The following is a 10940-nucleotide window of genomic DNA, read 5'->3' on the forward strand; positions in this document are numbered from 1 at the left end:
AAGCCTATCATACATATGTATGTATGTATGTATGTATGTATGTACGTACGTATGTATGTATGTATGTATATATATGCGTGTGTATGTGTGTGTGTGTGTGTATATCTATGTGCATGTATCTTGTGGTTGTGAAGCATGCTTCATACCGCACAGCCATTTCTGTGCCTGTATCTATCTATCTATCTCTCTATATATATAATACATTAAAAGTCAGTTTAAATTTTGTTTGCTTGCAGTGTTATTCAGCCAATCTGGCACATAATGGGAAAATGCTATGAATTAAGTTTAACCTGAAATGTTAATATGAACAGAATGAAACAAGTTTCACATAATTGGTAAAGTGGTTTTCGAGATATTAGAGATTTTCATGGTATAAATACCTGAAATGGTACATAATGGGTAAATGTTCTGAAAATAATCTTCATCCTGAAAGGAAAGAAACTCTTATCTTTCTATTAGACAGTGAGTTGACAACGAAAAAATTCGATTTTCGTTTTTGTACAGTAAATGTTTCTGTATTCGCTTTTGTTAAACACAATATTTTAATCATTTAGAAATATTTCTAAGTGAATGTGAATTCAAAAATGTAAGCTGTTTGTACAGCAAGTATTTATATTTTAGCTTTCTTTAAACAGACAAAATTTTAATGTTTTTTAAAATTATTTTCAAGTGAATACCATAACAAAAATTTTTTTGGCATATTTAGAAAATATTCTAAAGTGAAAATGACTTTAAAATACAGTAAATATTTCATAAAAGACCCATTTGTAAACTCAGTGGGAAATAGTTCTTTTTCCATAGGTTTTTTTTTAGTGCATTTAACATATTTGGCTGTTATTTCTAGCACGCCCTGCAACCATGTAACAGCTATTTGTAATAAAGGACCTAAAATACCTGTCACGTGGTAGCAGGGCGTGCAAGAAATAGCAGCCAAATCTTTCCTTTTTCTGGGGAAAGGAGCCATTTACATGTGATTTCAATGTCACATTCATTGAAAGTATGTGAAATAACCTGGAAAAGAAAAAAAAACATGAAACAAAATTCCATTGCTGGGAAATTCATAGTTTTCTGGTGACCCAATAGGTAGTATAGTATACATATGTGTGTATGTATATATATATATATATATAAATATATATATATATAAAAGAGAGTTTGTGTGTGTGTGTGTGTGCATATGTTCCTTATGCATTTGAAAATAGTTGCCAATTCCGACACATCAAAAGATTCAGTAATCTTTCAGTTACCAAATAAACTTTATTTTCATTTACATATTTTCTGTGTTATCTCAGCAACCAGCTAGAGTCATTTGAAAGACATTGCTGTACAACAACCAGGTTTCATTAGAAAGTGAAAATAGTTTCACACTTTCAATTTGAACTAGAATTACAAAGTGTTGCATTACAAGAGCGACGATGTGTGAATAATGAAAGTAATGGTTCTTCAAATTAGTCATATCAGTACTATAATAAAGTTGCTTATCATCTATATATATAAAAGAGAGTTTGTGTGTCACTCACTATCTCTCTCTCTCACATGCACACATACATACAAATAAAAAAGATGTATGCATATGTATTTATGTACGTGTATATGACAGATGTGTGTGTGTGAGAAAGAGAGAGTGCCACTAACACATACATGCAAAAAAGTACATACATGACAACACACACCTTCACTCACTCTCTCTCTCTCATATACACGCACGCACACATGTCAATTTCATATACTTGTACATACATGTTTCACTTTCTCCTCTCTTCAAAGCATAAAGAAATAAAAATTTTTTTACGGAAATTAACAATCATATGATCCCAATTGATTGAGAACTTTGTTGCTTCAAACAAAAGAATTCCATAAAATAACTTCTTTTGGCACACACATGCACACACACACACATGCACACACACACACATACACACACACACACACACACATATACTCTAGGTAAAACTTCTGTATGAATTGTGTTATTTCTTGCTGTGTACAGATGCAAAATTACAGCTCAAATCCAATTGAAATGAACTTTTTCTATTCTGTAATTCAGGTTTGTGATGAGCATATTTAAATACCTGATCTTTGATATAAACTTCAAAGAAAGTTTTCCCAGAAATCCTGTCCTTTACCTGTTGCTTCTAGCATGTCCAAGGTGACATTTGTGTGCCCCCCCCCCCCAACATTTTTTCCCCAAAATTTCTTCCGATTTCTATGTTTTTGATACAGGAGATTAGGATTTCACCCAAAAGACACATTTTCAATATTTCAATTTTCTCCCTCCCAACCCCAATTTCTACATTTTTAATTTTTTTCAAATTTTTTCTTGGTAATCCACTGGAGGTAAAAAACAGTGAGTACGAATCTTTAAGAATTTTCTTCTTCCTTTTTTCTTAAAGTAACACTAAAATCTTCTCAAAATCCACCTATCACCTCACTACTTTCAATAAGCTACAAACTCCCAATGTTTCACTTTTAGCTTTTTGGAAAGTGGGGAAGTTTCTTCAGAAATAATGTCATTTACCTGCTGTTTCTAGCATGTTAGGTATTCTGGTGGTGGTCTGGTATTTTTCTATGTCTGCTACTTCAGTACAATTCTACGCATGTGTGAAACATCAAATGAAAGTAAAACACTGCGAGGTTTTAGCTTTTTGAAAGCATGTAGGTGATGGATGGGCAAGATGGGGGAAGAGACATTGAGTGTTTCTTTAAGAAAAATTAAACTTCAAAAAAAAAATATTCGCCAGATTTGTAATCTCTGTATTTTTCTATGTGGATAAAAAAAGCTACAAATTAATGAATTGCAGGGGGGGGGGGGTTTAAAATTTTGAAAACGTGATTTTTGAGAAAATCATATTACCCCCCAACCCTGTTATACGATGAAACAATACATAGTTTATGATCCTTCTTAAGTACAGAAAACACTTTCATGCAAATCCATGCAAATTGTACCCGCTCCACCCTTTACTTTTAAGCAAACAATAACTTCCTTTACACCAGGAATCCAGTTCACTATATATCAGCTGTGCCAATTCTACCCGTAAGAAAGGAAGAAATAATACAATGTGGCTGTAGGTCATAACACCTGGGAAATGCCAGCATGCATTGCTAGTGTGTATATATATATCTGCATATAGCTGATAGCTTCTGTTATCTAGGTGATCAAGTCAGTAGCAGAAGTGGATGTTCCAAGAGTGTAGCTGGTAGAATAAGAATAGGCTGGGCAAAGTTAAGAGAACTCCTACCTCTGTTGGTAACAAAGGGCCTCTCTCTCTCAGAGTGAAAGGCAGACTGTATGATGCCTGTGTGTGAACAGCCATGCTACATGGCAGTGAAACATGGGCTGTGACTGTCAAGGACATGCATAGGCTTGTAAGAAATGAAGCTAGTGTGCTTTGTTGGATGTGCAATGTTAGTGTACATGTACAGCAGAGTGTAAGTCTCTTGAGAAAAAAGCTGGGTTTATGAGACATCAAATGTGGTGTGCTAGAGAGATGACTGTGCTGGTATGGTCATATGATGCATATGGATGAGGACAGCTGTGTAAAAAAAGTGCCAGTCTCTAATTGTGGAGGGAACCTGTGGAAGAGGTAGACCCAGGAAGACATGAGACAAGGTGGTGAAGCATGATCTTCGAATATTGGGCCTCAAGGAGGCAATGACAAGTGACCAAGATCTTTGGGGATATACCATGCTCAAGAAGACCCATCAAGCCAAGTGAAACCACAGTCGTGGTTGATGGTGTCACATATCAGGCACCTTTTCTGGTGACACATAAAAAGCACCCTTCAAACATTGGGCCTCACAGAGGTGAAAAGAAACTAAGACCTTTGACAATATGCTGTGCTTGAGAAAACTCATGAAACCAAGTGAAATCGTAGTTGTGGCTGATGACAGTACCACATAAGTGACACCTCATGCTGGTGACATGTAAAAAGCATCCATTACACTCTTTGAGTGGTTGGTGTTAAGAAGGGCATCCAGCCATAGACACCATGCCAGCAAGGAAAGCAGATGCTAAATGATGATGATGAGGATTACATGCACACAAGTGTGAGTGTATGTATACACACAGATATGTATATATACATACATATATATACACACACACATATATATATATACACACACACGTATAGACAGACAGATAGATAGAGATATTACATAAACATATAATTTACACACATACTTATATGATGGCAAGCTATGCAAGTTTGGTAAAAAGTCTGCCAGAATAAATACCTTGACTACATAATTTGATCACATGATAATCAGTTGAACTTTCCATGAATGGAGGCTTTAAATACAGCATTTTAGTATGAAAAAAGCAGAGTGAATTCAGACCCCGTTCAGTTCAGTCCTGGTCAGTAATACTACAGACCTTCCCTCAGGGGTTACATATGACACGGTACAGCAAAACCTATAAGACAGGGCTGAAAAAGCAAGAATCCAACAAGAGAGAATTGGAAAACAGCAGCCCAGAGTTAAGAACAATGGGGAAGTCATCATTCATCTATGTTCCACAGGGAGTCAAGGATGTAATTGAGTACTTCCCTAATGGAACTTTTAATATGCAGATGATGCCATGGACACAGTGACTTCAGTAGATTAATTGCACACAATTACTAACATTTTCACTTACATGCTGGTACCACATAAAAAGCACCCAGTACATTCTGTAAAGTGGTCGGCATTAGGAAGGGCATCCAGCCATAGAAACCATGCCAAAACAGATGATTGGAGCCTGGTGCAGCCTTCTGGCTTGCCAGCTCTTCTCACAAAGTTTCGGTTGACCTGAGGCTATAGTAGAGGACACTTGCCCAAGGTGCCACAAAGTGGGACTGAACCTGGAACCATGTGGTTGGGAAGCAAGCCTCTTACCACGCACGCATGCACCTTGTTGAAGATAGGTTACATTTACAGAGCCAGTCAAAACCCACACTGTACTCATTTTATGCTACTGGAGTGATTCAAAGAAATATACCTTCAGCAGGAAAATCAATCAGCTTAACGAACCAACAAGGGACCTGTACATGGTCACTCAGCTTACAGGAAATAAAGTACAAATTTCCCTCAATCCGCAGAGTACCATCTTAATAATTAAAAAAAAAGGAGCTCATTGGTTAATGTAGTCCGGTTACTCAGTTTCTGGTAGCAAAAAAAAATAAAATTACTTTTGATCGTAAGTTTATAAAATGCCAACTTGTGGTTAAACAACAGCCATTAGGTTAATAATAGAAAAAATAATGTTTTATTTGTGATGTTATAGAGTTCGCGTGTATTGGGGGCTTTTGCCAGAGCATAAAATGAAATACAAAACTGAAACTGGAAAAAAATAAACAAAAACAAATGAAATCTTTCTCATCAACAATCAGGAAACCCACACTTATAAAGTTCATAAAAGAAACATTCATAAAACTCACAGAACTCATAAAACAGTCGTAAAAACAATAGCAAACAATCGAGGATCCATTAATAATTATTTTGGTATTCAAACTGTCTTAGAAATGAGCTCTTTTTCTTGATCAAGCTTTCATATTATTTACATCATCGTCGTCGTCGTCGTCGTCGTCGTCATCGTCGTCGTCGTCATCATCATGATCATCATCACCATCACCACCACCACCATCGACATCATCATCATCATCATCGACATCACCATCGACATCATCATCATCATCGACATCACCATCGACATCATCATCATCATCATCATCACCACCACATCATCATCATCATCATCATCATTTTCAGTCCTTTTTCTTTTTTTTTTTTTTTTTTCATGTTTGCATGGGTTGTAGGGGGTTTTGTCAGTGCAGCATCTGGCCAATTGTTACAACTCCTTGTCATCTTTGGGAGGCCCAGCACTCTGAAATAAACCTTTGCTATTTCTTACTATGCCCTCACTTTTACGGAGATTCCTTTTACTTTTTGGATCAGTTGTCAGTTTTTCTTTATCCAACTTTCCTCCTTTGGACACATCGTGTGCTTGTACCTTATGCCCCATCCCCCACCAAAAAAAAAAGATAAGAAAAGAGAAAACATGACGTGCAAAACTAGATACCGTCATGCAAGTCTCCATCATTCTTAATGAACTGTCACAAGATCTTTTCATATATTTCATACTTTTTTCTCTTTGTGTGTGTGTGCGCGCGGGTGCGCGCGTTATCAATATTGTCGCCTAACTCAAAATTGGCTCTTTTCATCCACTTGCTCTATCTTCCTGTCAATAACATCTGTTACTGCAAATTCCAAGCTGTCGTTTGGCTGAATTATTTACTAGAAGAATATAAAGACATTGCGACTAAGGAGGGTGAACATCCCAAAGCATCTTATAGGTTAAATGCAATAATTATACGGTACTTCGAGGCACTGACATGTCTAATCTAGTTCAAACTAGTATCGTGTGTACTGATAACAATAATGAGAATAACTTCAACTATAGCTATGACAGATATAATGAAAATACACCCAATATGTTATCTAGACAAGGTGAAACAATGAAGCAAAATACAATAGCAAGATCAAGCACGTCTACAGTAATTTTGATGATGTAAATTGATGTTAGTTGTTTTTGTTTTTTCATCTAATATAGATGATCGCTTCAGGAAATATTGAGTAACTGGACGACAGAGGGGAGAGGAGAGAGAGATGTACCAAACAACCTCATTGAATGGAATATAATTAGATAATAGTAGAAAGGCTGATAGACGACAGCTTCATGAGGTTACAGAGACAAACACATTGTCACGGACTAGATCTAGACTTAAACCGATACAAAGACAGGCAGATAGAGGACAGCAGTGAGCGAATCATGATGAGATCTTAAATGAAGAAACTCGTCGGTTAGACCTCCATCCACCCTAAGCTGCGAAAAACCCCTCGTGTGCTTAATTTCACAACAAGAACTGAATACATAGAAATGTGACTACATATCTTTATATATGGATCTAATGAAAAGATCCTTTATATATTCATAACCCACACCAATCAGTTAAAAGATGTACATGTTCATATGTAATATATGAAAATAAAAATTCGCTTCTTCTTCAGTAATAAAAGACAGACAAACTGAGCGAAACGTCGACAGAGCAGACTGATGGTAGGTACACAAACTCACAAGAAGTACATAGTAAATATACAAACAGGCAGACTCATAAACGTACAGTAAAACGAGTTGTTCACTGATTATAACTACACCACAAATAGAAAAGTAGACGAGCAAACGTAGAGGGAGACACGTTAATGAGAAGGTAAACTCACAAACAAGTAGATACACAGACGGACAGTTAGACAGGCAAGCAGTCAGACTCAGCGTGACGATTTACAAAACTAGACAGAAAGTGACAGACACAGAGTTAGGACCGACCTAAAGAGAGATTGACAGAGATAGAAATAATCTAGAGACAGAGAGAGAGAGAGAAGGTGGGGAGACGATTACAGCCTGAAACAAACAGATACAGAGATAGGACTAGCGCAGAGAGAGGATGACAAAAAGATATAGAGTCGGGATTAATACAGGAAGAGATGACAGTGACAGACAAATGTACGGACTGACAAACAAGCAGTTAAATAAGCAGCTGTACTAGATGATATATAGACAGAAAGATAAATAGAAATACAATCATATAAGATATTGTATGATGACCCAGAGTTACATAAAATGTAACTGACACAGGAATAGATGAGAATTCCTGGACGGGGTGAAAGAAGATATCAAGTTAGAGAAACTGAGAGACAAGATAAACAAGTGTTGGAGATGGAATCGGAAAGAGAAAAATACAGGGGATTGAGAGGGAGAAAGAGAGAGAAAGCTGGCCAGTGAGACAGAGTAAGAGGAAAGAGCACGAGAGAGAGAGAGAGAGAAGAAGGGGAAAAGATATGAAAAGAGCGATGGAGCTGAGAAGATACTGAAGACAGAGAAAAGAATGAGAGAGAGAGAAAGAGAGAGAGGGGGAGAGGAATTTAGTAAAAGCTCCAAATGGAACAGATACAGACAGGAAAACGTGCGTGTGTTTGAGTTTGTGTGTGTATGTGTAGATAGATCGAGAGAGAGAGAGAAAAGCGAGAGGAGCAGTGATAGACAGGCAGACAGTGTGAGTGTGCGTATGTGTGTGTGAGTAAACCAAAACAGTTTTGGAATGAGGAGGGAAAAGTAGAGTCCAGTAGCTGTAACGGCAGACATTTTACAGTCCATAAACAACCCAAAGTTAATATATCTATCTGCACACTGCAATGAAACCAGAATAAATCCTATCCTTATATCATTTTTACATTTCTCTTTTCTCTTTAGAAGTATGCAATTTACCATAAAGAAAGAAAAAAATAATGTAATCAGTGCAGGTTTCTATGGTTACTGACTGTTTTCCTTGGAATTAGAATCTGCTGTCTCCCTCTCTACCACAGATAACTTTATTCCATTCTGTCTTTCTATATACTTTTGGGTGCAGGCATGACTGGGTGGTTAAAAAGTTTGCTTCACAGATAGACATGTGTGGTTTTGGATTTCATTGCACTACACAGAATTTGGGTAAGAGTTTTCCACTCTAACTTCAGGTTGACCAAAGCCTTGTATATGAAATATAGTAAGCAGGGACTGTATAGAAGTTCATCAAAGAGAAGAATTCCCATTTTTTTGGTGATGGTCTTAAAACATTATCTAGCTTAAAATCATCTTGTTCTCGGTTGTCTTTAGTGAAGTCCACTCTTTTGTAAGGACAAAAATTGTAGCATTGCCTTCAGGATTTGAATGGCTTATCTACTGTAAACTGTATAACCATACTAATTGCTACACCAAAGCAACATTACAACCCTTGACTTTGAATTAGACTTAACCCAAGTCGTTATGCACATTTACATACACACACACTGTATAAATGAGTAACAAAGAGGCACAGGTGTACACCTGTACTCATTTATACTTTCTCATTTATACTTTACTCATTTATTTACTCATTTATAATTTATTCACCTGGAATCTGCGCTTTGGAAATATTATAGACAGTATTTTGATATAAAGTACCTGTCTGAATAGTCAGGAGCAGATCTCTTCACTAAGGTGGGCCATATTATCTGCGTACACTGCAAAAATATCAGGTGCTGGCACTTCTTCCCCGAGTTTGATATTCGCTTAATATTATTTGGGTGTGCATGTTACTCTGACCTAACAAGGTGCCTCAATTTATGTACCTAATTCAACTGAATCTTAATTGTATTATATATATATAGGTAGATAGATGTAGATAGGTAGGTAGGTAGGTGTAGGGAGGGAGGGAGGTAGGTAGATGTACTTACCAGTATTTCTTAAAATAAATTTATTCTAGTATTTACTTCACAGCAAGGCAAATATTTCTTGTAACTTCAATTTAAAAGAAGTCTCTCCTCTTTGGCAGCTTTCATAAAATACCAAAGGTTTTCTGATTACAATGCAGAGTAGAAAGTGTGTTTTGAGCTCAACAGAGGGTAGAGAAATGCAGGAATCGAAGAATATTGCTTTCAGTTACAGGAGGAACACATCCACTGCAAGCAATTGGAATGATGTTACTCACAATCAAAATTCATACTGTATCCAATGTACAATTTCTTTTTCTCTCCTCTCCCAAATAATAATCAAGCCACCTTGTTCCTTGCCAAGAGAAATCCTTCTGGCTGTCAGTCCTCAGCTCATATTGTTCTTTAAGTAATAGCCCTACAGTTAAAGTCACTGCATCCACTGCTTGCAACATTTCAAATATACAACAATTTACTTCCTGGATTTGTCTTCTCCAGTTTGCCAATCTCACCACTGTGCCTACATGTTGAAAAGTATTGAATCTTTAACAATCACTTCAGTGTAACAAGATGGTTGATGTCCTTAGTAGAAAATCAAATTACCTTTCTAAGTAACACTCTACACTGAATAGCTAAATTTATGTAATACATCCTGTGTTGTAATATCAACCATATATTGTCCACTTCTACTGCAATGATCACCAAAACCTCTGGATATATTAAAACAAACTGGACCACTGAATAGATAGGGAGCATACAGACTGTCACAGTGCCATACATAGTACAAACCAATGAGGGAACCTCTACATGGTCCTTCAACATGCTAGAAATAGTAACCAAATCTTTTACAAACCACACTGAATAGTATAAACTACTTTAAAGAATAGATGGGATTGTCACGTCTGGAAAGTCTTCGATAACAGGATTACTGGATCAAAGCTCAACAAGGGCAAAAAAATAATACAATAATAATAACAACAATAATGAGACTTGTTATGGTAAATCTCTTGTTTTTGACTTGCAGAGTCATTCGAAAACAGTCACTCAGCTTATCTTCTGAGATAGGTTTGCTTAAGATTGACTTTCATAATTCAACAATAACAACAATAATGACATTATCAGTAACAGCAGCAGTAGCAGCATCAACAGCAATAGCAACAATAACATGAACAAGCTAATGGAAGAGTTTAGTTTTCCATTAGCTTTAACCACGCCTCAGATAACCCTCATTGGTTACGGTACCACCTCTTCACAGAGCTTATACATGATTATTTGACCTGCAAGAAATAGCAGCCAGATTTCCCTCAAACCATATAACCAACTTTAAGGTAGGGAAGGACACATTAAATGATGCAGTCTAGATACACTGTCTTTGAGAAATCTTTACATATTTTGGTAGCAATGTTTCATGAATTGTCCCCTCAGTTATGAAGTCAGCAGTAGAATCACAAAAACTAGCATTGCCATTGGTAGACTTCACGAGAATATTTGGATAAAAACCTCTAAACTAAATTGTGTGTCTACAGAGCCATAGTTCTGCCAACTTTGCCATAGACTAGTAAAACGGATACTATTTGCAACAGGCATGACAAAAGGCTCCATAAATTCACCTGAACTGTCAGTGCAAAATGGTGCATATTTGGTAACAAACAATAGTTGGTAGACAAAGCAAATAC

The 10940-nt window shown here is 36.6% G+C and overlaps 1 pseudogene; it reads right to left on the reverse strand.

Moving 5' to 3' along the window:
* Positions 1–10349: 10349 nt before the first annotated feature.
* On the reverse strand, positions 10350–10523 carry LOC115219942 (annotated as a pseudogene).
* Positions 10524–10940: the final 417 nt, after the last annotated feature.

The sequence above is a fragment of the Octopus sinensis genome, linkage group LG1 (genome assembly GCF_006345805.1).
Source record: "Octopus sinensis linkage group LG1, ASM634580v1, whole genome shotgun sequence".
NCBI classification, from domain to species: domain Eukaryota; kingdom Metazoa; phylum Mollusca; class Cephalopoda; order Octopoda; family Octopodidae; genus Octopus; species Octopus sinensis.